Genomic DNA, 22,500 nt, shown 5'->3' with positions numbered 1-22,500 from the left:
ACCCAGGGACCTAACAAGCCTATAATATGATGAATATTGCTAACACAAATTATTTTTAAAATACAAGCTAAAATATTTCTTATTTTTACACCTTGAATTTTGATTACAGCGATGTGAAATGGCGAGGGAAAAGTTTGCTTTTCTAAGGCCCGCGCCGGCGAGAGGGCATTGTGCAATGTCACGGCATACACGAAAAAAAAAACATATCTTCGGTTCTACCGTGCTTAATTCGCTGATTCAAACGGTAAAGTGCTCTCCGTTAAAAAAACAAGATCTTCATTCAAAGTTTGTAAGATGCGCCAACAATATTTATTTGATTTTTCTGGAAGGAATAGTTTTTATTTTTATAAAGCACGCGCCGGCGAGTCTGTGTCCGTAGCGTCACGCAAATTGTTTACGATTAAACACGATTAAACACGTGCGTCTTATTGCCCCCGCAGGGATTTCGCCCAGAGGCGAAATCCCGAGGAGGCACCCTAGTAGCTCGCGTGTATATTAAGGGCAGTACTTACAGTTCAAATATGCAGTCGGTATACTAGAAAAAATCTCGATTTGCTCGAATAGGGGCCGCGAGGAATCGGTAGGTAATGATGACGTTTCTATTGTTTGCGCCCGCAAGTACGAAATGGTTAGGATGACGTAAATCGAGAAAAATCCCAGAGGGAGTTTCTGAGAGTTTGTGAATTGTGACGTCCCTATTTGGGGGGTGCAGAGTATTATGAAAGGAAGCGCATGGCTTAATATTTTGTGTCAGTCGCATCACGGCGTCTGTTCTCGCGGTTGTCACGCTGAGGAGCAGCTGATTTTAAGGTGAGAAAAACTGAACTTATATATTTATACTGTAGGAAACAGACAACTTTTTTAAAAGACATGTTTCGGCATGCTTATGCCATCATCAGTTAAATGAGTTCCTAAGTGTGAACAGTTATAAAGTCTACGGGTAGATGAAAAAATTATTACAACATGACGAAATACAAGAGCGGGTACTATTTACAGCGTGACACCAAACATCAAGGTGTAAACTAAAACGTGAGAAAAGTGTTATAATGCTGCTGCAATTTGACAGTTAGGTTTTCACTTCATTCAAAATTAAAAACATGTTTTGTGTTAAAGATCGTACTCCTGTTGCTCTAAAATCCATGGTGGTTTACCAATTTTCTTGTGCGGGTTGTAATTCCCGTTATATTGGCGAAACTAGTCGCCACTTTTCTACCAGGATAAAGGAACACACGGAAAGCGATAAAAACTCGCATAGTTTTAAGCATTTCAACACATCTCCTTTATGTAAGAGCAAATACTCCCCTTCGTGCTTTAGTATTCTGGATTCTGCCAGCAACTCAATTGATTTAAAACTCAAAGAAGCTTTTCATATAAATAAGATCAAACCGGAACTTAACAAACAATTGCAGCATTACAACACTTTTCTCACGTTTTAGTTTACACCTTGATGTTTGGTGTCACGCTGTAAATAGTACCCGCTTTTGTATTACGTCATGTTGTAATAATTTTTTCATCTACCCGTAGACTTTATAACTGTTCACACTTAGGAACTTATTAAACTGATGATGGCATAAGCATGCCGAAACATGTCTTTTACAAAAGTTGTCTGTTTCCTACAGTATTTATCATACTTGCTACTATTGCGACCTTATGGAAATTATATATATATATTTGAGAAAGCGCTGTTATTCGACCACGAAAGCATAAGATTCGTGTTCATCCGAAATCTAGGCTCGAGAGACGCTTGGTAAGCGTACTAGAAGTTGAAAAACTTGACAGTCAGGCGTTCATCATTAGCTGCACGTTTATGACACTGAAGGCTATTGAAGGCAGGGCGGTGGCTCAAGTGACAACAGATAAACACTCTTCTTTTAGTCCCTGTATAGTTCTAAATTAGGACGTGACAGGTGCTGTTCATTAGTTTTGACAGGATTCAGCCACCAGAAATTTTCCATACTCTGTTCATTCCAAACATCCTATTGCCTTTTCCGCCTAGCCTTTTCTAGCCTGGATTTCAGACTATTACTTCGACTCATTTTCCCCCTAAGAGAATAGAAACAACTCAAAGTAATCGTCTCAACTTCAGGCTACACCTTCTCTGATTTGAGTTAAAAGACTATTACAACATTACAACAGTCAACACATACGGTATCGACTATAATAACTTGCAAATAACAATAATGCAGCACTTTGCATCGCGGGGGCAGCTGTAGTGTCAACTATTACTAGTTACAGTAGTTCAGCTTTATTATGAGACAAATTAACTCCCGAGGTAGGATTTCGAGTTGGATTTTCGAGTTAGGATTTCGAGTCGGTTTTTGCGAGATGCTCCAGCTGCAACGAATCGCCTTGGCTTTGCTATGTTAACCCTTCGCGTGGGAACAGCCATATTTCATTGGCTATATTTTGATTACATTTGTTGACTTTAATATATAGTTCCAGTGGCCACAAATTGTTCAGTCTGTACTCAGCGAAGGTCGAAATTGAATCGATGGAAGAGTACTCTGAAGCCAAGACCTATAAGAGTAAGCCAGAACTAAGGAAGAGCAATGTAAATGCTGACTTATTTTTATTCATCAGCGGAAATAATAATTATTGCCAGTCGCACGGAGTTTTTCCGGGAGTTTGTTAACATAAAGCACGGATAAACGGGCCGGAAACGCGAGAGCAAAGGTTACAGATGTTAGCTGATATTTGTGCTTCCAGCTCAGAATACCCGGAGTACTAGATGTAACACAAGTATTCTTTTTAGAAATCAGCCTTCATGCTGAAACATTACCAGTAAAAGTGAAAATGTGACGTTTCATAACATGAATTTGCTAGTTTACCGAAACTGGAGCCGTCACGCAACGTGTCATCAAAGGTCATATCGAATCGCATTAAATAAAGCAAGGAAATCAAAATCCACAGAACAATAGTGGACTTTGTCAGTATGTTATATGACAACTAACAGACAACTATTATCACAGGCGGAGAACGCACTCCTAATCTTTGATTACTACTAGTCTTGAAAAGTTATATCCATACCTATTAGGTGTTTTGGACCTCTAAGTGTTATAATTTATTTTTTACGACCCGTGACCTACAACGTGCGACTATTGCAATGGTATTTTTAAAACTTTACAGAGATCACGAATTTAGTACAAAGAACACAATTTTAAGCATCTGTTGTAGGTTGCGACTCTTGTACATTACCATATTTGGGCATGCCCATATACAGACAGGCTTGTGTAAAGCTTTAGGATTGAGCTATTAAATTGTGTTAAGTTGTTGTGTTTCTCGAGTTACAGTGTACTATTAACTGCAAAATATTACAGTATCTTGGATAAATTTTCCTTGACTTTTGAAAAGTCCTTCGTCTCCTGTAGATGGCGCGCGGGACGAAGGTCGACCTCTTGCGACTTCGTCGCTTGCTCATCCGCTTCGCGTCTGAAGAATCACGCTTTGCTTGCCAAAACATTTTCTCCTGGGATTCTCATAAGGTCGACTTGTGGCAAGTCTCAAATTTTCCCTGTGTTAATTCTGTTGCTTCCATAATTATGCTAGATATGCCAAAACTTCATCAAAAATTTGTTGTAAAATTCACTAAAAATTGATGAGGAAATAACCAATAGTAAAACAGCATTCAGGTCACATGTGCAGATATATATATTACAGAATACACATTCTGAAATGGAGATACAAAATAGTTTTAACCATTTGCATTGGATCTGAATACATGTAATGGATACAAATATCAGTGGAAGACCTTTATGGGCATCTAAAATGGTGAGCTGCAGGCGATCTGTTTTAAAGCCCATATAGGTCAGACATCATGTTAATCATGTGGGTGTGGAGTTGTCCCATAGGAGTTTCGAAATATTCAGCTTTGAATTTAGCAATTCATTTTCATAGAGCTTTTCATTGTAATAGAAACATGGCTCGTGTGTTTCGCTCTCCAAAGAGTAAAGAAGAAGAGACCAGTGTAGTGTCAGAAGCCACTCAATACAGCACTAAATGGGGCAGAAAAGTCCACTCCAAAAATTATCAAACATCTGGTCCTCTGGAGACATAACAATTTATGGCAGAATCAATATTGTTAAAACCCTCGCGTTATCAAAATTAACGTTTATTTGCAGCGTATTGAACACTCCACCTGGTTTTACTGCTAAAGTCAACAAGATAATATATAATAATATCTGGAAAGGCAAAAATCCGAAACTTAAAAAACCAACTATCACGAAAGGTAAGAATGAAGGAGGACTTGGTATGATTGACTTTTCATTATTTGACAAAGCTCTGAAAACAACACGGGTAAAGCGCTTGTGCTCTGACGACAGTGGACCAAGGAAACTTAATTATTCCACTATCCTTGCTTTCGAACGCAGGAGGAAAACTTCTCTTTCAATGTAACTATGACCTCAAATGTGACCTTCCAGATAAAATGTATGCTAAGACCATTTCTTCCCAAATGCGTTTCAAAACAGTGTTTCAAACAGTTTCAAACATGGTTCAAATGCGTTTCAAACAACAGCGTTTCATCGCGCACAAGTGTCACATTTCATTGCGTTTGAAGCGGAAGAATTAACATGTCCATAATTATATTATCACTCGGTTCTTCTGCATGAATTGCATTACCAGTCTTTGTAAGTTTTGTCAAATATGAGTGAATTTCAATTTTTTTTCGAAACGTTTCTGAAGCTAAATAATTTCAACATCTTTGAAATGGAAATGAACGAAAGTACGAGGGTCTGTTTCTTAGTTAGGATGCCAGAGGTTTTTTTCTCTCTTAAGGCTCGTTTACACAGAGCGATTTTACCGCGCAAAAAGGGCTGCGATCGAACGGCGATTTTACGGCGACAGCAAATCGCCCGAGTGAACAGCCGGCGATTTCAATGCGATTTGTAGCGCGACAGATCGCAACCTTGCCGCCGCAAATTCGAACATGCTCGAAATTAAGTACAACTTTGCCGCGATTTTATCGCAGCTCTTGTCGCGCGATAAAATCGCTCTGTGTAAACGAGCCTTTAGAGCGACGGAATGACGAGTCTCAAAGCGGAGAGAAAACCCGGTTCGCCAGTTCGTTCTTTCGCCTTTGAACTTTCGTCACCCAAAGATAGCAAGAAACCTCTGGAATTTAGGGAAACCAGAAACCCTGAAATTTCAGGAGGATTTGAGCGTAGTGGATAACGAGTATATTTTAGTCAAACGAGCGAGAGGTATTTAGCATATGTCGTAATGGCGGGCGGCCACGTTTATCGAGCCTCCTGAACAAAACGACGCTATGGTCACTAAACAGGAGATTCAGCTCTCCATCTTTTGTTATATGTAATTTAAAGTAACTGGGGGCTAACTCGAAAACTACCCAGTTAATTAGCCTCCAGACTCAATATTTGTGCACTATTCTAGTTCACTTTTTTTCAGATTGATATATATTTAAGCTTGTACAAGAGTGAATAAAGTGTTGTTGTTGTTCCGATATTTCTGTCACATCTTTGTCATGCAAACACATACTTTTAGTGAAACGTTTCTGCCCAGAAGGCTTTAACGACGCTGGGAAGATCTTGCTAACTTTAAGAGCTAGGCTTTTCTTCAGTTAAAATAATGCCCTCACAGTTTTTGTGATATTGCTATTTAGAGATAGGCACTTTGCTTTGGAAACAGCGTTTACTTTTTACAGTGAATTGTCGCGCGTGACCCGGCAGAATCTACAAGATCTCTTCGCGATCTCCAAAATTTGATTGTAATCTCGGAAGTCTTTCACAAAATCTTGCTTCAAATTGCAGTTTTCTTCTAAAAATTAATGCGCTGATGAACTGACTCTTCAAAAGCGAAATTTGAAGATCACATGATACTATTCACACAAAGATTACGCCACAGAGGTTATCCAGATAACCCTTTGAACATGACTCTATCTGAAGTCAATTTTAGCGAAAGAATGTCTGCTCTACAATTTAAACAAAAAATGCGCAAAAGAATTTTGCCGTTCGTTACAGAATACCGCCCATCAATGCCTGATGCAAAGCTCTGAGGTCGTTGAATTTCCTATCTTGACCCATAGGAGTCGTTTTCGGCCCGTCTACACCTTGAAACATCAGTAAACAACAAGTAATTGAACTTTACATTCAATTGAGTAGACATATTATATAATTTATTTGTGAGGAGTTTCGAGCACACGCACTTAGAGCCCACATTCAGATGTTCCACTGTTGCACCGTTCCTACCATTCCATAACACACAATGTTGTCGGTTTAGATCAGTGGGTCTTAGTTTTAGATCAGTGGGTCTTCGTTTTAGATCATAGGGTCTTAAGTCTTAGGTCTTCGTTTTTGGGTCTTCGTTTTAGAAACACCTGAATTCTCGCTCCTTACTTTAAACACTATGTCATTATTTGTGCGGGAAATTATCTCCCGGCGCTGGTTCCCGATCAAAGGACTGTATCTTTCTGATTAATTACGTTTTATTTCACTTGATTACAACTTCAAAACTTGCTACACTTTTTCGTAGTCCAATTAATCATTCAATCTAAACCAAAGCATTTACATCAATAGCTTTTATGCGGTATCGAAATACAATATTACTGCGGTTGGCAAAGGGTTTGCGGTTACCCTTATCTCATCAATTATTATAACACAACCACTAACGTATAATTTTTCTTTGTCTCCTTTACTTGTGTTCGTTATCAATCTCATGCATTGTTCATTCAGAAATAAATGTAACGCTTTTACCTGCGTTGCACTACAATTTGACTATTATCAGACACACTCCCCCCTTGACCCAAAGGGGTCAAAACATAGTACACTCGGCCTGTCAAGTGAAATCACGCGTGTGTGTACGACAAAACAAACAAAACAATTAGCAATCGATCACAGCTCGCGTTAGCCAACGTGAATCCTACGCAGCCGCTCGCGCGGGTCTTCCTGTACCTACGGGTTGTTCGTTCGCACTCCCACCCGAATCTACACCATCCCAGATCTTACTCCTCTCCCCTGACATACCAGGAACTTCCAAAGGGTAGCTCTTTTGCAAGGGTCTGTTAAAGAAGATAGGTTTCCCTTTGGTAACAAGTCTTAATTTGACACCTCTTACCTCATGATCTTTGCCTACTATTAGTTTTTCTACCTTTCTCATCTTCCAATTGCTTCTCTTTACGTTGTCTTCGTGCACTAAAACCACTTCACCTTCGCTTACCTCGTTGTTGCTTTCCCCCTTGTTACGGTGATGTTCTCTCAAATCGATTAAATATTCTTTACGCCAACGATTCCAGAAATGTATTCTCAGCTTCGCAAGATACCTAAACCTCCTAAGATACCCTGTTCCGCTTTCTTCCTTGTCATTCGTTGTTTCTTCGGGCAAACTTATCAACCGACGTCCGTAGATAAAATGAGATGGAGTTAGCATCTCGGCTCCCACTTCGTCATATTCGTAGGTTAAAGGAGGAGAATTCATGGTCGCTTCTAACTCGGTTAAAACAGTTAGAAGTTCATCCGCATTGAGCTTAGCCTTTCCGAGTACCTTTCTTAGACAACGTTTAGCAGAGCCAATCAATCTGTCATGAAATCCTCCCCACCATGGAGTCCTTTCCAAATTGAATTTCCAGTCTATTCGATTACCTTCTAGGTGCTACTTCACTTCTTTGCTGTCACGCATCCTCTTCAACAGCTTTGCGGTTGCCTTAAAGGTTTTTGTGTTGTCCGAGATGATTAATGATGGTGCTCCTCTTCTAGCTGCAAATTTTCTTAAACATCGCACAAATGTAGTCACTGACAGATCGGTTACCAAATCTAAATGCACTGCTCGTGTTACGCAACAAGTAAACAAAACAACATAACTTTTAACTATTTCCCCCGTGTGCGACTTCACAAACAATGGCCCTGCAAAGTCAATACCTACCTTAGCGAATGGTGGAGCTTCCTTTACTCTGAAATCCGGTAAAGCCGCTGTTGGTGGCTCTCTAAATGGCTTACCCTGCTCCCTTTTGCAAGTCAAGCATTCTCTCAGAACCCTTTTCACAACCTGCCGGCCCTTGGGCACCCAAAATCGTGACCTAAGCTCTCCAAGTGTCGCTCTAACTCCTCCGTGGTGTACCTTTCTGTGGCATTCTTCAATGAGTAGTTTTGTAACTTTGTGATCTTTCATGAGGATGATGGGCTGCTGTGACTCTACGTCTAAGTCAGAATTCTCTAACCTGCCCTTGCACCTCAATACACCCCCACGTTCCTCCAATTTCAATTTGCAAGCCAGCTCCTGGTATGATTTGTCATTCTTCAATTCTTCTTGACAAGTCTTGATCCATGTGAGGTGTGCCTGTTTTCCGCTCTTGCACTTTTTCACTTGACCGTAAATTAAGTCACTCTCAACAGTCGTCCATACTTACTGAAGTTGTTTACGTCTAACACCTGCGTGACATCGGAATTTTTCGTCACGCCTGCCACTGTCACGTTACCCAGTTTTCTCTCTTCGTTGCTCTGAGCGGTTTCACTGATCTCTGAATTTGGCCATTCATTTTCTGGTCGGGATAGCCAACTGGGACCTCTCCACCACAGGTCACACTCTTTCAGTCTTGAAGCTCTCTCACCCCTTGAACCAATGTCCGCTGGATTCTCTTCGCTAGGGAAATACCCCCATTCGTCTTTCTTAGTGACTTTGAGAATTTCGTTAACCCGATGGCGGACATATTGTTTCCACTCCCCATTGTTTGCTATACACCAAAGAGCTGTTTTGCTGTCTAACCACAAACGCACACCGGATATTCTGACTTCCCCTTCTAAGGCGTTTTTAACGGTGTTCATGAACGTAGCAAGAATTTTGCCCGACATTAATTCCAATCGTGGTATCGTCTGCGCCTTCAGAGGGGAAACTCTCGTCTTGGATGTTAGCAACGTTGGAGTGATGCTTCCAGAAGCTTCACAGACAAAATAAATAACGGCGCAATAGGTCATTTTGCTAGCGTCAGCAAATCCATGCAATGAACAATTTAGCTTACCCTGAACTACTCCATAAACGCATCTTGGAACGTGAACCTCTTTCGCCTTCGTTAAGTCTCTCAACCATCCTCTCCAACGTTTCTCAAATTCGTCCGTTAACCTTTCGTCCCATTCTACTTTGCTCACACACAACTCTTGGAAGAAAACTTCATTCCGACTACCACTGGGCTCAGTAAACCTATGGGATCGTACATACCTGCAATCACCTTCAGAATGCTTCTTTTCGTAACTGGCAATCCATCGGCTCTTTCCGCCACATCAGACAGCTCAAACACAAACAAGTCCAGTTCGCAATTCCACGACTGTCCGAGGACCTTCTCATTTTTCAGGGGCACCCAACGAGAATGTAGTTCAAAACCACTTAAACATAGCATTGTTAAACGTATTTTAGCTTTTAAACGGCAGATATAGGCATATTTTTATCCCCTAAAAATTTTTCATCTGTTCGGATTTCCTAGCTGAAAGTCTAGTGATCCGAAAATTATAGGGATAAAAACTTACCTTTTCGAAAATTGCAGCCAGAAAAAAAATAAAGTCTCTGTTGTTGTTAAAAAAAAAAAAAAAAAAAAGGTTCCGAAAATTCTAGATGACCTTTTTAGGGTAAAAATCCGTTAAAAATGGGCAATTGTACCATGTGTTAGATGTTCGAAAATCCTAGGGCAGGCAGGCAAGCAAGAAAATTTATTACAAATGTTCCGAAAATTCTAGATCTCAAATCGTCTTCCGAACAAATGTTTTCCGAAAATTGAAGTTGGGTGCCCTTGATTTTTCGAACTAGTGTTCGCTCCAATTGTGGCCTTGGCATAACTTTCGTCGGCGCCTCTAACCTGTCCGTCAACACTTGACTCGCTACGCTGTTCACGTTGTGTTATTTCGGCTCTTAAATCTTTACTGTTTGTCAACCATTTCCTGAGTTTAAACCCACCCAGTGCAAGTCTTGATTTCGCTTTATCGTACAACTCACTTGTCTCCTGAATGGTATTTTGTCCGGTAATGAGATCATCAACGTAGAAACTCCTTTTCATAATACGCACGAACTCTGGATCGAGCTCAGTGAACGAGTCCAAATGATACTGGAGCGTCGCATTGAGCAAAAGGGCGAACAATTGATCCCAAAAACAACACGGCAAAATCTGTAAGCGATAGGGTCTAATCGATCGCTGTCAACACTTGTCACCCACACGAAACGCAAACAACCCCTGTCACGCTCATTCACCACGATATTAATTAAGGAATGCCTTCTCTATGTCACCGACTAACACAACGCGCCTTTCTCGAAATCGAATCAAAATATCATACAACAGTGGCGATAAGGCTGGTCCGACATGAAAACAATCGTTTAGGGACACACCTCGTTTCCCTTCTTTAGAGGATGCATCATACACTATTCTTACCTTCGTCGTTTTTGCATCTTTGCGTATGACGGCGTGATGTGGAAGGTAATGAACTCTGTCAGCTGCATCTAGCTCAGCCACCCTTTCAATTATTCCATTCTCTTCTTGCTCCCTTATGATGGCGTCATAGGTTTTCAAAATGTCAGGATTGTCTTTTAGCCTCCCCATTTGTCCCTTCAGACGTTTCATGCTGTTTTCATAATTTCTCGGCAGGGGGCCAATTCCTTCTACCTTTCACCATTGAGGACGATCGCATCTTTCAACCCTTCATGAACTTCGTTGTCCTCTCGAATTCCCAGGGTTTCGAAGTCCCACAGTTTTCCCACGCATTCTTCTAATTCTCGATTATCTCCATTGCGTGACAAATCATGTCCCACAAAATTTACATTGATTTGCGAGTCTTCGCAAAATCCCACCAAGGGCCCCGACAGGACCCAGCCCAAGCGAGTTTCTATAGCGACGGGATCATTGGGCTTCCCCCTTATTGTTCTCCCTTCTTGAAAGGACCAAAGATAATCTGCACCGATGAGCGAGTCCACTTCAAGGATTTCACTGTCTCGACTGACATCTGAAAACCACAAACCTTGTAAGTGGGGGTACTCGTTTTTCTTGACTTCAATGTGTTCGTTCCTAATTTGTGTTATGTTGGGTACCTCATACGCCTTGATTTTAATCCCATCGCCCCCTTGGACAGCTCTGGTAGTAATAAAGGATTTGTGGCTACCGGCATCGAATAATACCCTCACCCTCGAACCTTTGTTTCCCGAAATGATTGCTTGGGCTGTTTGTAACGCAACCCTCCCCACCAAGCCCACGTGAAGGGCGGGACTAGCGTGGCTGGCACTGACTTGACAGGCATTTTGCGAGACATCACGATGACTATTGTTCGCGCGATTGACCTGGCACGGCGCTTGGTACGCGTTGTGACCCCTATAGCAAATTGAAATGTGATGGCCCGGTTTGTTACAACATTTACAAACAATTTCGCATTTACATTCTCGAGCAATATGGCCCTTAGCACAAATAAAACATCTAGCGTACTTACGTAACAAATTCCTTCGTTCATCTACGGATTTAACTACTAGAAACTACCAACTTGAATGACAACGTTGATCACTATAGTAAAAGTTTACTTGATGCTCTAGATAAACATGCACTGCTCAAAAACCGCGTCATCACGCTCCGTCCATGTGCTCCATGGTATACACCCGACATTGATGAGGCAAAGAAAAAGCGAAGGAAATTGGAACGTCGATGGAGATCATCTCACTTAACTATTGACCACGAACTTTATGTCATGCAATGCAATGCTGTAAAAGAGCTTATTTCTGATTCAAAGAGGATTTACTACTCTACTTTGATTGAAGAACAAAAGTGTGATCCTAAAAAGCTCTTTTCCAACGTTAGTAAACTCATGACTCGTCAAGCTCCTAAGCAATTGCCTACTGCAGATAATGATGAACACCTAGCTAATAAATTTGCTGACCGTTTTTCCATGCTAAAATCTCGATGATCTCTAAAGATCTTGATCAGATGAAAGCAACCACCACGAACGATTATTCTGAGACCAGTCAGACTGATTGTCAGTCGCAGTTATCCAATTTCCAATTAGTTAGCTGTGAAGAATTAGCTAGCCTCATTAAAGGTTCATCACTTAAATCGTGTCAACTTGATCAAGTTCCAGCTTTGGTTTTGCGACAGTGCTATGATGTTCCTCTTCCAGTCATAACTAGGATTGTTAATCTGTGGTTGTTGACCGACCACTCTGGAGAAGAACCATTGGAAATGTTTGTGGAATTGTGAATGCAAATCGAATTGCAACTTACCAACGACAAAAGGAGCACCGAGCTCGAAAGAAAGCTATAAGTGGAAATTGATTAAATAGAATTTACTTTATTATGTACATTCTAGTGTTTTACCCGTATCGGGTCTAGGCGTATTATTATTATTATCTGTCTCTACAGCATGGACAATTTCCTGATGTTTTAAAGATGGCATTGATTATACCGTTATTGAAGAAATCTGCTGCTGATCGCGAAATACTTTCCAACTATAGGCCCATATCAAATCTACCATTTATACCAAAGTGCTGCGAAAACGTTGTTGCTCTTCAGTTAAATCAACATCTATATGACAACTGTCTACATGAAGTCTTTCAGTCAGCCTGTAAACCATGCCATAGTACTGAATCGGCCCTAATCAGGGTACACAACGATATTCTCACTGAAATTGACGATGATAATTGTGTTATGCTGCTTTTCTTAGATCTTTCTGCAGCGTTTGATACGGTGAACCATCGAGTTTTATTGTCAAGATTATCAGATCGTTTTGGAATTAAAGGAACTGCTTTGTCATGGTTTGTCTTATCTTCAGGGGCGTACGCAGTTTGTATGCATTAACAACTCAAGGTCTTCCTGTCGTGGCGTGATGTTTGGAGTCCCTCAAGGTTCCACTCTTGGACCGTTTCTGTACCTGTTGTACACTGCTCCACTTGGTGATATACTACGAGAGTATGGTGTACGTTTTCACATGTACGCTAATGACACCCAGTTGAACATGTCATTTAAGTCATCTATTACTAGTGATATTGAACGCTCCCGTTCTATTCTGGAGTCATGTGTATGTGCCACTGAACGATGGATGCTTCATAATAACCTTTAACTCAACAGTGACAAGACTGAACTACTCATTCTTCACGTTAAGCATATAGGCGATCTTGTTATCTCGTCGTCTAAATCTTACATGAACATTCGCGTCACATTTGATAATCACATGAACTTTGGTGAACATATTAAGAACATCTGTAGAGTAGCTTTTTATCATATTAGGAACATTGCTAAGATTAGAAAAAATTTTGAGTTACGATACTGCTAAAACTTTAATGCATGCATTTGTTACTTCTCGGATTGATTCATGTAATGCACTTTTGTTTGGTTTGCCTAACTTTCTTATTCAGCGTTTGCAATATGTTTTAAACTCTGCTGCTCGAGTTATAGCTCGTTCTCGGAAATTTGATCATATCACACCGTTACTGATAGAATTACATTGGTTACCAGTAGAGCAGAGGATAATATTTAAGATTTTATTATTTACGTTTAAAGTAGTTAATGGTTTAGCACCTAGTTATTTAAGTGAATTGTTAGAAGCCTATGTTCCAAGGCGTATGTTAAGATCGTCTACGCAATTGCTCCAGCATGAGCCCAAATTTAATCTCAAGACGTATGGCTCACGTGCCTTCTCTGTTTGTGCACCTCGATTATGCTTTATGGAATAGTCTTCCTTTAGAAGTTAGGAGGTGTGACTCTATTGACACTTTTAAGAAGAAACTTAAGACACATCTTTTTAAGAGCTCATATTTTTGTTAGCTATGAGTACATGTTTCATGCATTCCTCATCGGTATGTTTGCCTTTACAATACGCACAGAAATCGTTCCAAGTTTTTGTTAAAAGGGCGCTGGCTGTCACGGGTCCGCCCCTATAAGTTCCTATGTCCTGCCTTTCGGTCTTCTCGTTCTTCATGCAATGTTCTTCTCTCAGTTCAAGTTCGCACAACAACTCCTGCAGCATTTCTTCCATCGTCCACTGCTCGTAATTTTTTCCTCTAGTGATTTGTAATCTAACAGTTTCCGGGAGCTTGCTCAAAATGGAAGGAACCACGATTCCTTCGTAGGTGTTGGCGTTTACTCCCAAGGCTTGAAGGCCTCGATGATGTACTTCAACCGTGTCGTGAGTTTACGTAGACCAGTAGTGTTTTCATCATGTTGAACGGGGACAGCCTTAAGCAAGTCATTAATATGCGTTCTCTCTATTGCGGTCTTCTTCCCGAACCGTCGTTTCAGGATTTCGATGGCGGCCTCATAATTCGCCGATGTGAGGGCCAGTCCTGCGATGGATGTTCTCGCCCCTCCCATAAGAAGTCCACGCAAATAAGAAAATTTATCAACGGACGATAACTTCGTATCCCAAAACTCTTGCCATTCTTCTATCATTCCGGAAAATGTTTACGCCTCCAACTTTGGTAACTTCACTCGAAGCGAGGGGTTTTCATCATTGCTTTGAAAGCCAGAAAGGCTAGCTCCAGAATGGCTGGTGGGGTCATCTGCTCTATTGGTGAGAAGGTCAGTTAACAAGATCACCAATGCATTTATTTCGCCTCTTATGTCCCCAGCAAGTTTAACCTCTTCGGTAATTTCGTCGTCCGAGACTCCTTCTACTTGTACAAAAAGATTCAGGATTTCCTCATCGATTTTCTTTGTTGAGTCTAACTGTTCTTCAAGTGTCCCTTTCAACTGGACAGATTTAAGTCGCAGAGGCGTGTCATGGTCTTCTAACAGGGCCTTTGCTTCAGCTACTAGTTGTTTCAAGTATGCTCGGTGAGCCTTTCGTGTTCTACGTTTCAATTCCACGAGATCTTCGATGCTGGGCTCATTGGATGCTACGCTTCCTTTTTTCTTTCCCATGCTAAAGTATCCGCTCTCCGGCTCGAAGGACCAAGTGTGCGGCGCTGGTTCCCGATCAAAGGACTGTATCTTTCTGATTAATTACGTTTTATTTCACTCGATTACAACTTCAAAACCTGCTACATTTTTTCGTAGTCCAATTAATCATTCAATCTAAACCAAAGCATTTACATCAAAAGCTTTTATGCGGTATCGAAATACAATGTTACTGCGGTTAGCAAAGGGTTTTCGGTTACCCGTATCTCATCAATTATCATAACACAACCACTAACGTATAATTATTCTTTGTCTCCTTTACTTGTGTTCGTTATCAATCTCATGCATTGTTCATTCAGTAAATAAATGTAACGCTTTTATCTGAGTTGCACTTCAATTTGACTATTATCAGACATTATTTCAACAGCAATATATGCTCCTCGGCTTACTAGAAAAAAAAACCTCATCCACTTTGTTTTATGATTAATTCACAAACCGGTAAGCTTCATTAAAACAAAAGGGTACTTTTAAGAAACAAATGAAACGGAAAATTACTCCGTGCATTCTCTACTGAAATAATTTGCCGCGACAGTAATAATTATGTTCACTGTTTGCAGATGTAGCACAGGTTGGCGTTTCAAACATCAGTGAAACATAGATAAACACTTTTTCCTTCGTTTCAAACGCATTTCAAACAGTTTCAAACGTGTTTCACGTGCGTTTCAAATGCGTTTCAAATGCACTCGAAACGCTTTTTGGTTAAGCATCCTTTTTATCTGGACGGTCACAAATATTTAGATATCAACGAACACTTACCGAAATTCTATTGAGATGTATTAATACACTGGCAAGAATTAAACTGTACAACGCCTTAAGATAAAAATGACATTTTAAAGCAAACAAGAGGCTCTAAGTAGCCTATACTCATGCGCTGTTAGGTTATTTGTACTTTTGTTGACAGTTTAATAATAATGATGATGATGATGATGATGATCATAATTATTGTACGCCACAAAACAAGGTATATAGGTGTTACAAGAATCTATTTGAGAAAAGTTGCTCTTTATCGTGTGAGTTCATTGACCTATACTTTTCATCTTTATTTGAAAGAGTCTGTTTTTTTCGATGGGTCCATAGACCTGTACTTTTCAAAACAATGTGGAGGCAGTTCTTATTTTTTCTCAGCGTCCATTGGGCTGTAAATTTCTCTCCTCTTTCTTCCAGTTTGCTGCAATTTCTGAAGTAGATTTATGCTTTCTTATTATTTGTTTCCTTTCTATATTTGATAGTTCACATAAACACCTAAGAAATGCAACCTTATACTTTGTTTCAAAACAATTAAATTTACTTTGAATAATAGAGATCAATAACAGAATCTACATTTGAAAATACTTTTGTTACATTTTTTGGTTCCGAACCATTGTATACAAAAACGTGGTAACTCATCTTTTGCTTTTCATACCACTGGAAAACACAACTAATGCAGTAGCTAGAAATTCACATCAAAAAACCTGTGCTGCTTTTCCTTATTATCTAAAATGGCAGTTTTAAGCTGTTGTTTACTGGGAACCACATTACAAGATAAATTTCCCGGACATCTTGCTCTATGAATAACTTTTACATGGCCAGCGGCCTACATCTAATTTCTTTAGAAAATCAGAAATAAAAACATATTTTGCTGGAGTAACATTTCTGATAATTAAATTGCTCTTCCATTCTCAATGATACTATCCACTGTTTGAGAGGTGCAATAGTTACAAGACTTTGAGGTGGAAAAACAAATTGAATAAAATGACACATCAGAACATTCTATGCAAGAACAAAGATAAACATCATTTGCGTGCTCTTAGGGTCTAAAATTTTGGTTTCGAACAAATAATGAATGAACAATGCTTCCACTGTTGCTTTACATTTTAATAATGTTAACACAGTTTAGTATAAATACACAGGTGATTATACAAAATCGTGCGCTCTCATTGGCTCGCTATCTCGGATTATCAGCCGATAATCACCTCGACGGACAAAATGGCTGCCAGTAGTCGTTTTGCCACTGTAAGTGAAGATGATTTTCGCGTTGAAATGTTTTTTTTTTCTCTTTTTTGAAATAATCACCTGTGTATTTATACTAAAACAATTATTCGCCTCAGGCTCAGTGGTTATCGGTGAATATTCACCTCGACTTCGTCTCGGTGAATATTCACCGATTATCACTTCGCCTTCGGCGAATAATTGTTGAGTAATTTGTTGATGTTTGTGCACATATATTCTGAAAATGTTGTACCAAATTCATTAATGAATCTATTTCAATTGAAGTACATATTGCAAATGGGTCCCATACCTAATAAATCTCTGCCATGAGAATCAAACGTTTTACACCTCACATTAGGCAGACAGTATATTGCTACTGTGAAAGTTCAATTGTTAAAATATATGCATGATAATTATCCATGAGCAAGGAATCAAAGGTAGCTAACATTGATTGAAAGTTACTGGGCAGCATTGTTAGATTTTTCGTTTATGATCCCTTTGAAAAAGACATCCATTCTCATTCTCATTCTCGCTGGTTAATAATTAAATAGAAACGGTTAATCGTTATATTATTGGTTAAATATTAACTTCGTTTAATAAAGTCCAGTCCAGAGTCCAGTCCAAAGTCCAGTCCAGAGTCCAGTCCATGTTTTCCAGTTGGCCCCGGTCGACGGCTCAATGAGCCGCCTCCTCAGAAAGCCTGACCGTCTCCTTCCAGTCAGTAAATGTCAGACACAATACATTTTTAGCTCGAACGTGAAGTCACTGGAGATATTCTAAAAGCTTGAAAAAAGTTTGTTTGACGTACAAATTCGTGTCCACGATATTTTTTTGCCTGGCGCACATGAAATGTTTATTTAACTAGAATTCCAGTATTTCTTATCAGACTCCAAGCAAGTGTCAATTCCATATGTGAATGTTCGTCACTTTAAATCCACCAGACTGCACAAAATTGCATCTGTGAATGTCTAAATTTGAAAAAATCCGTAGGGGAGCATGCCCCAAGACCCTCCTAGAAGCTTGCATCCTTTGGGCAGTCGCTTGGGTGCCTTTAGCACCAAACCGTCTCCACCTTCCTTATGACCTGCTCCCGAAAAATATTTTGAGAAGGCTGTCAACGACTAGTCTGTATTGTTGAAACAATTCCCCATTTTGACTTCGTCGCATGCCCATACTGACAATAACAGTAGTTCTAAGAACAGCTCAGATTGCTAAAAGTCGGATCCGTTTTTGACCAGCTTGTTGATGGAGATAGTTTGCCTGACCTTTATGTAAACCGTAACCTTTATTTGTAAAACAAATTAGAAAAAATACATAATTTTGTCTTTAATGTCAACAACGTACCTTTGGCTCCACAATCAAAAAATATTTATTTTAGCAGCTCGATCCGTACGACCGCGACTACAATCACAAAGTTTGAACGGATGGACAGGTGCAGTCAAGATGCGATGATTCGGGCGCGACCATGCACATCCAAGAGAAAATGACACATCTTAAGGGCTAGACTTTCAAAAGTCCTTCGTCTCGTGTAGATTCGCGTCCGAAAAATCACGCTTCGCTCGCCAAAACATGGCATTCTGGCAAGTCTACTTAAGGCCTTGAAACATGAGAGGGATAGTTGATTTCTTCAAACACGCGCTGTTGATTTTGTCATGCAAAATGGACTGATATTCCAAGCATACATACATTTTAAGACTCCAATACTTTTTTTCAAGTTTTTCTATTAATTTTTCTGACTCAACAATACATTTTTCAGCAGCTATTTTTTTTTTTTTTAATAATCCCCTACCCTCCCCCCCCCCCCCCGCCCCACGTAAAGTTACAGTCATGTAAATGTATGCAAGCATAAATTTCCATGCACTAATGTAACACGGAAAACAAGAAACGGAGGGCATGAGTAATAATTTGGAATAACCGTTTTATATGAATAAACAATTCACCTGTTTATTATCGAATCTTGAATCAAGTTAGCATATGTAAACTTGCCTGTCTTGTTAATGATATAGGAAATAGTTTTTTATCGCTTAAAGCGTTTGTGCAAAAATTTAAAAATAAATGTAATTTTCTGCACTACCTTAGCTTGCTGTCGGCTATACCTGATGAGTGGAAAAAAAGCCTAAAAAGAGACGAGCATCAACATGTCCTGGCAAGCACTCAACTCGTGATCGATAAGCTGACGTGCAAGACCGCGCACCGATGGCTCAGTTGGTTGAGCACCGGGCTGTCACGCGGGAAGTCGTGAGTTCAACTCCGGCCGGACCAACAATCAGGGTCTTTAAATAACTGAGGAAAAAGTGCTCCCTTTGTAATTACATCTGCAAATGGTTAGACCCTCTAATCTTCTCGGATAAGGACGATAAACCGGAGGTCCCGTCTCACAACCCTTCAATGTTCATAATCCTGTGGGACGTAAAAGAACCCGCACACTTGTCGCAAAGAGTAGGGCATGTAGTTCCCGGTGTTGTCGTCTGTCTTCTGTGGTGGTATCACCCAAAGGGATTGTGTGAATCGGGTATATTATGGTTGGGAGGTAAAAAGGGCGCACTTAATTTGGAGCCCCGCTCTGATGTGCGACCCCCAAGTAAGACAACAACACTCTGATTAGCCGACAGCAGTGTCCACCTGCGCAGAAAAAAGATTAACAGAATGCGCTTTTGATGCACAAAGGCGACAAAGCGTTTACTCTTTGCCATTTCGTGTAACGAAAGAAGTGAAACTATCCATTTTTAAGTACAAACTAATCCACAATATATTACATACAAATATTATTTTACACAAAATGAAGAAAAAACCTCACCCTTACTGCCCATATTGTATTAATGTTGAACAAACGATTTCTCATCTACTCTTTTCGTGTTACGTTACGAAATCGTTCTGGTCTGCGTTTACTACTTGGTTCATTTCGATATCTCCAGAAAATAAATCTACTCTTTCTAAAAATGAAATAACATGTGGAGTGTTCGACGACTGGTCGTCTTGTTTAACCCTCAATCACTTAATCTTAATCGGAAAATACTTTCTTTATACTAATGCCTTAGATGATAAAAGACCTCAGTTTGCTGATTTCATCACCCTTGTACAAGATAAAATTGACTTAGAAAAATATATTGCAATCACGACGAATAATTCCTCTGCTTTTGTTAAAAGTGGTCCAATTTCTTAACCTGAGTAAATTTCTTGATATCTTAAGTTAGTCAGTAAGTCAGTTCCCGTAGTTAGTAATTACATTGTTTGTCTTGCTTGTCTAAGGAATTAATTGTATTTTATCCGTCCTGTAATTAATATTAGCATATTAAGTATGGTGAACCGCGTAAATACACCGTATTCAAAAATGGCGGACACGCGGAAAGACCAAGGTTCTAATACATGAAAGCGAGGTTTGGTAGGCCGTATTTTTAGTAGCGGCTGTCAGCAGATTTATGTTGTACGATATCCCGGTCTTATCACAGCTAAATCCTCCTAAAATGGCGTCCTCAAGTAGTGCAGTGAATGACTCAGTTATTCTTACCGAAGATGACATTCCCGGAGCTTCGTTAGCTGGGCTAAATCCTTCTTCGCTGAAGAATGACGAGTTGCGGTTTTGGTTGCGCGATGGGATGTCGTGGGGATTCCCTTAAACTTAAAACGAAACCTTTGCTTGTAAAACGGTATGCACTGTCAAGGCTTTGATTTTAAATAGGAGTTTAACAGTTGATGTTTTTCTAGGTTTATCAGCTACCCTTTTTTAAAAAATGCACTTAGCAGAGTGGAAGAATATGTGAAAAGTGGACGCGATCAAATGGTGATACATGTAGATCCTGATCCGGACAATATTTTGTTTGGAAAAACAAACCAGGGCACATGGTCTTTGTTGGGCACATGTAATTAAGCTTATTACTCATGCGCAGTAAGCGCATGAGGTATAAAATGGCCTCCGTTTCTTGTTTTCCGTGTCACATTACTGCATGGAAATTTATGCTTGCATACATTTACATGACTGTAACTTTACGTGGAGCGGGGGGTAGGGGATTTCTCAAAACAATTAATAGCTCCTGAAAAATGTATTGTTCAGTCAAAAAAATTAATAGAAAGACTTGAAAAGAAGTATTAGAGTCTTAAAATGTATGTATGCTTGGAATATCAGTCCATTTTGCGTGACAAAATAAACAGTGCGTGTTTGAAGAAATCAACCATCCCTCTCATGTTTCAAGCCCTTAAAATAGACTTGCCACAATTCCACCTAACGAGAATCCTGGAAGAAAATCTTTGGGCGAGCGAAGCGTGATTTTTCGGACGCGAATCTACACGAGACGAAGGACTTTTGAAAGTCTAGCCCTTAAGATGTGTCATTTTCTCTTGGATGTGCATGGTCGCGCCCAAATCATCGCATCTTGACTGTTCAAACTTTGTGATTGTAGTCGCGGTCGTACGGCCCGGGTCGTACGGATCGAGCTGTTAGAATAAATCTTTTTCGATTGTGGAGCCAAAGGTAAGTTGTTGACATTAAAGACAAAAATAATTATATATATTTTTTCTAATTTGTTTTACAAATAAACACTTTGCACGAGAGCGGGATCGACATAAAGGTCATTCAAACTGATCTCCATCAACATGCCGGTCATCTCAGCTCCTAGTGATCTTTGAGAACCTTAGAGCAGCTTTGAGCGAACTGAGAATACCTGAAAAAAACTGATCCGACTTTTAGCAATCTGAGCTGTTCTTAGAACTACTGTTATTGTCAGTATGGGCATGCGACCAAGTCAAAATGGGGAATTCTCTCAACAATACAGACTAGTCGTTGATATGTATTCTGTTTATTTAGTGGCATAGGAATTTAGAGGATGCTTCAAGGGGAAATTCTGGTTTTCTGTCTTACTTTTGTTTTACTTAGAGGCCATTTATTTGCCAGTATTGAAAAGGTTTGGTTCACATTTATGAAATGTAACAAATTATCATCTGTGGCTTTACAAAGATCTATTTGTATCGCTTTTACATTCCTGAGTTAATTCGACTCGCAAATGACGTACAAACAACCGAGGTCCAGGAATTGTTGATCCAACTAAAACTGTTGCCGCACCATACAGTCAAGGTAATGTTGAAGTATTCGGTACGGCAAATGCAGGCACACAACGTGTGGCAATGTCTATGTCCGCACCTTTTAAATTTTCAGGAATCCAATAACCTCTTCAGCTGGCTTGGTTCAAATTATAAACATTGGGACTAATATGTATTCAGCTTTGTCACAATCATGCAAACAGGGACTCCTATTTTTGACAGATTTGCCTGTTATGGTTATAACTTAAGCTACATTAATTATCAGTTGACATACAGTGATAGTTATAGTGGTTTGCTAAATACTGCACATCCTATAATTTCAGACTTTCCTTATGTTATATCAATATTAGCTGCCTTTGGTTCTTTGCTCATGGATAATTATCATGCATTTAATTATTTTAACACTTGAACCTTACACAGACAAGTAGCAATATACTGTCTGCCTAATGGGAGGTGTAAAATTATTTACTCTCATGGCAGAGATTTATTAGGTATGGGACCCATTTGCAACATGTACTTCAATTGAAATAGATTCATTAAAGGGGCTAGGTCACGCTATTTTAGGTAATTTTGTTTCATTTTGTTAATTATGAGCTCTAAACGTCAAATTGGCAGAGCAAGAGTCTTTCATTTGCAAAATCA

The 22,500-nt window shown here is 39.7% G+C and overlaps 2 protein-coding genes across 5 annotated transcripts in view; one reads left to right on the top strand and one right to left on the bottom strand.

Moving 5' to 3' along the window:
• LOC138006196 (uncharacterized) overlaps nt 1–22,500 on the top strand; it is a 128,870-nt gene that overhangs the window by 4,108 nt on the left and 102,262 nt on the right. The window contains exon 1 of one of the 2 annotated variants that reach the window (XM_068852359.1): nt 723–810. The exons of the other annotated variant lie outside the window; for it this stretch is intronic. The gene's annotated coding sequence lies outside the window, so the exon portion shown is untranslated. Of the gene's footprint in view, nt 1–722; nt 811–22,500 lie in introns of those variants that run through there. 2 annotated transcript variants of the gene reach the window in all.
• The window catches only part of LOC138006197 (transient receptor potential cation channel subfamily A member 1-like), a 76,423-nt gene that overhangs the window by 51,237 nt on the left and 2,686 nt on the right, over nt 1–22,500 (bottom strand). Inside the window, exon 1 of one of the 3 annotated variants that reach the window (XM_068852368.1) lies at nt 7,873–8,326. The exons of the other annotated variants lie outside the window; for them this stretch is intronic. The gene's annotated coding sequence lies outside the window, so the exon portion shown is untranslated. Of the gene's footprint in view, nt 1–7,872; nt 8,327–22,500 lie in introns of those variants that run through there. 3 annotated transcript variants of the gene reach the window in all.

This window comes from Montipora foliosa, chromosome 6 (genome assembly GCF_036669935.1).
Source record: "Montipora foliosa isolate CH-2021 chromosome 6, ASM3666993v2, whole genome shotgun sequence".
Lineage (NCBI taxonomy): Eukaryota > Metazoa > Cnidaria > Anthozoa > Scleractinia > Acroporidae > Montipora > Montipora foliosa.
The sequence above is the reverse complement of the archived record's forward strand: the minus strand, read 5'-3'. Positions and strand labels throughout refer to the sequence as shown.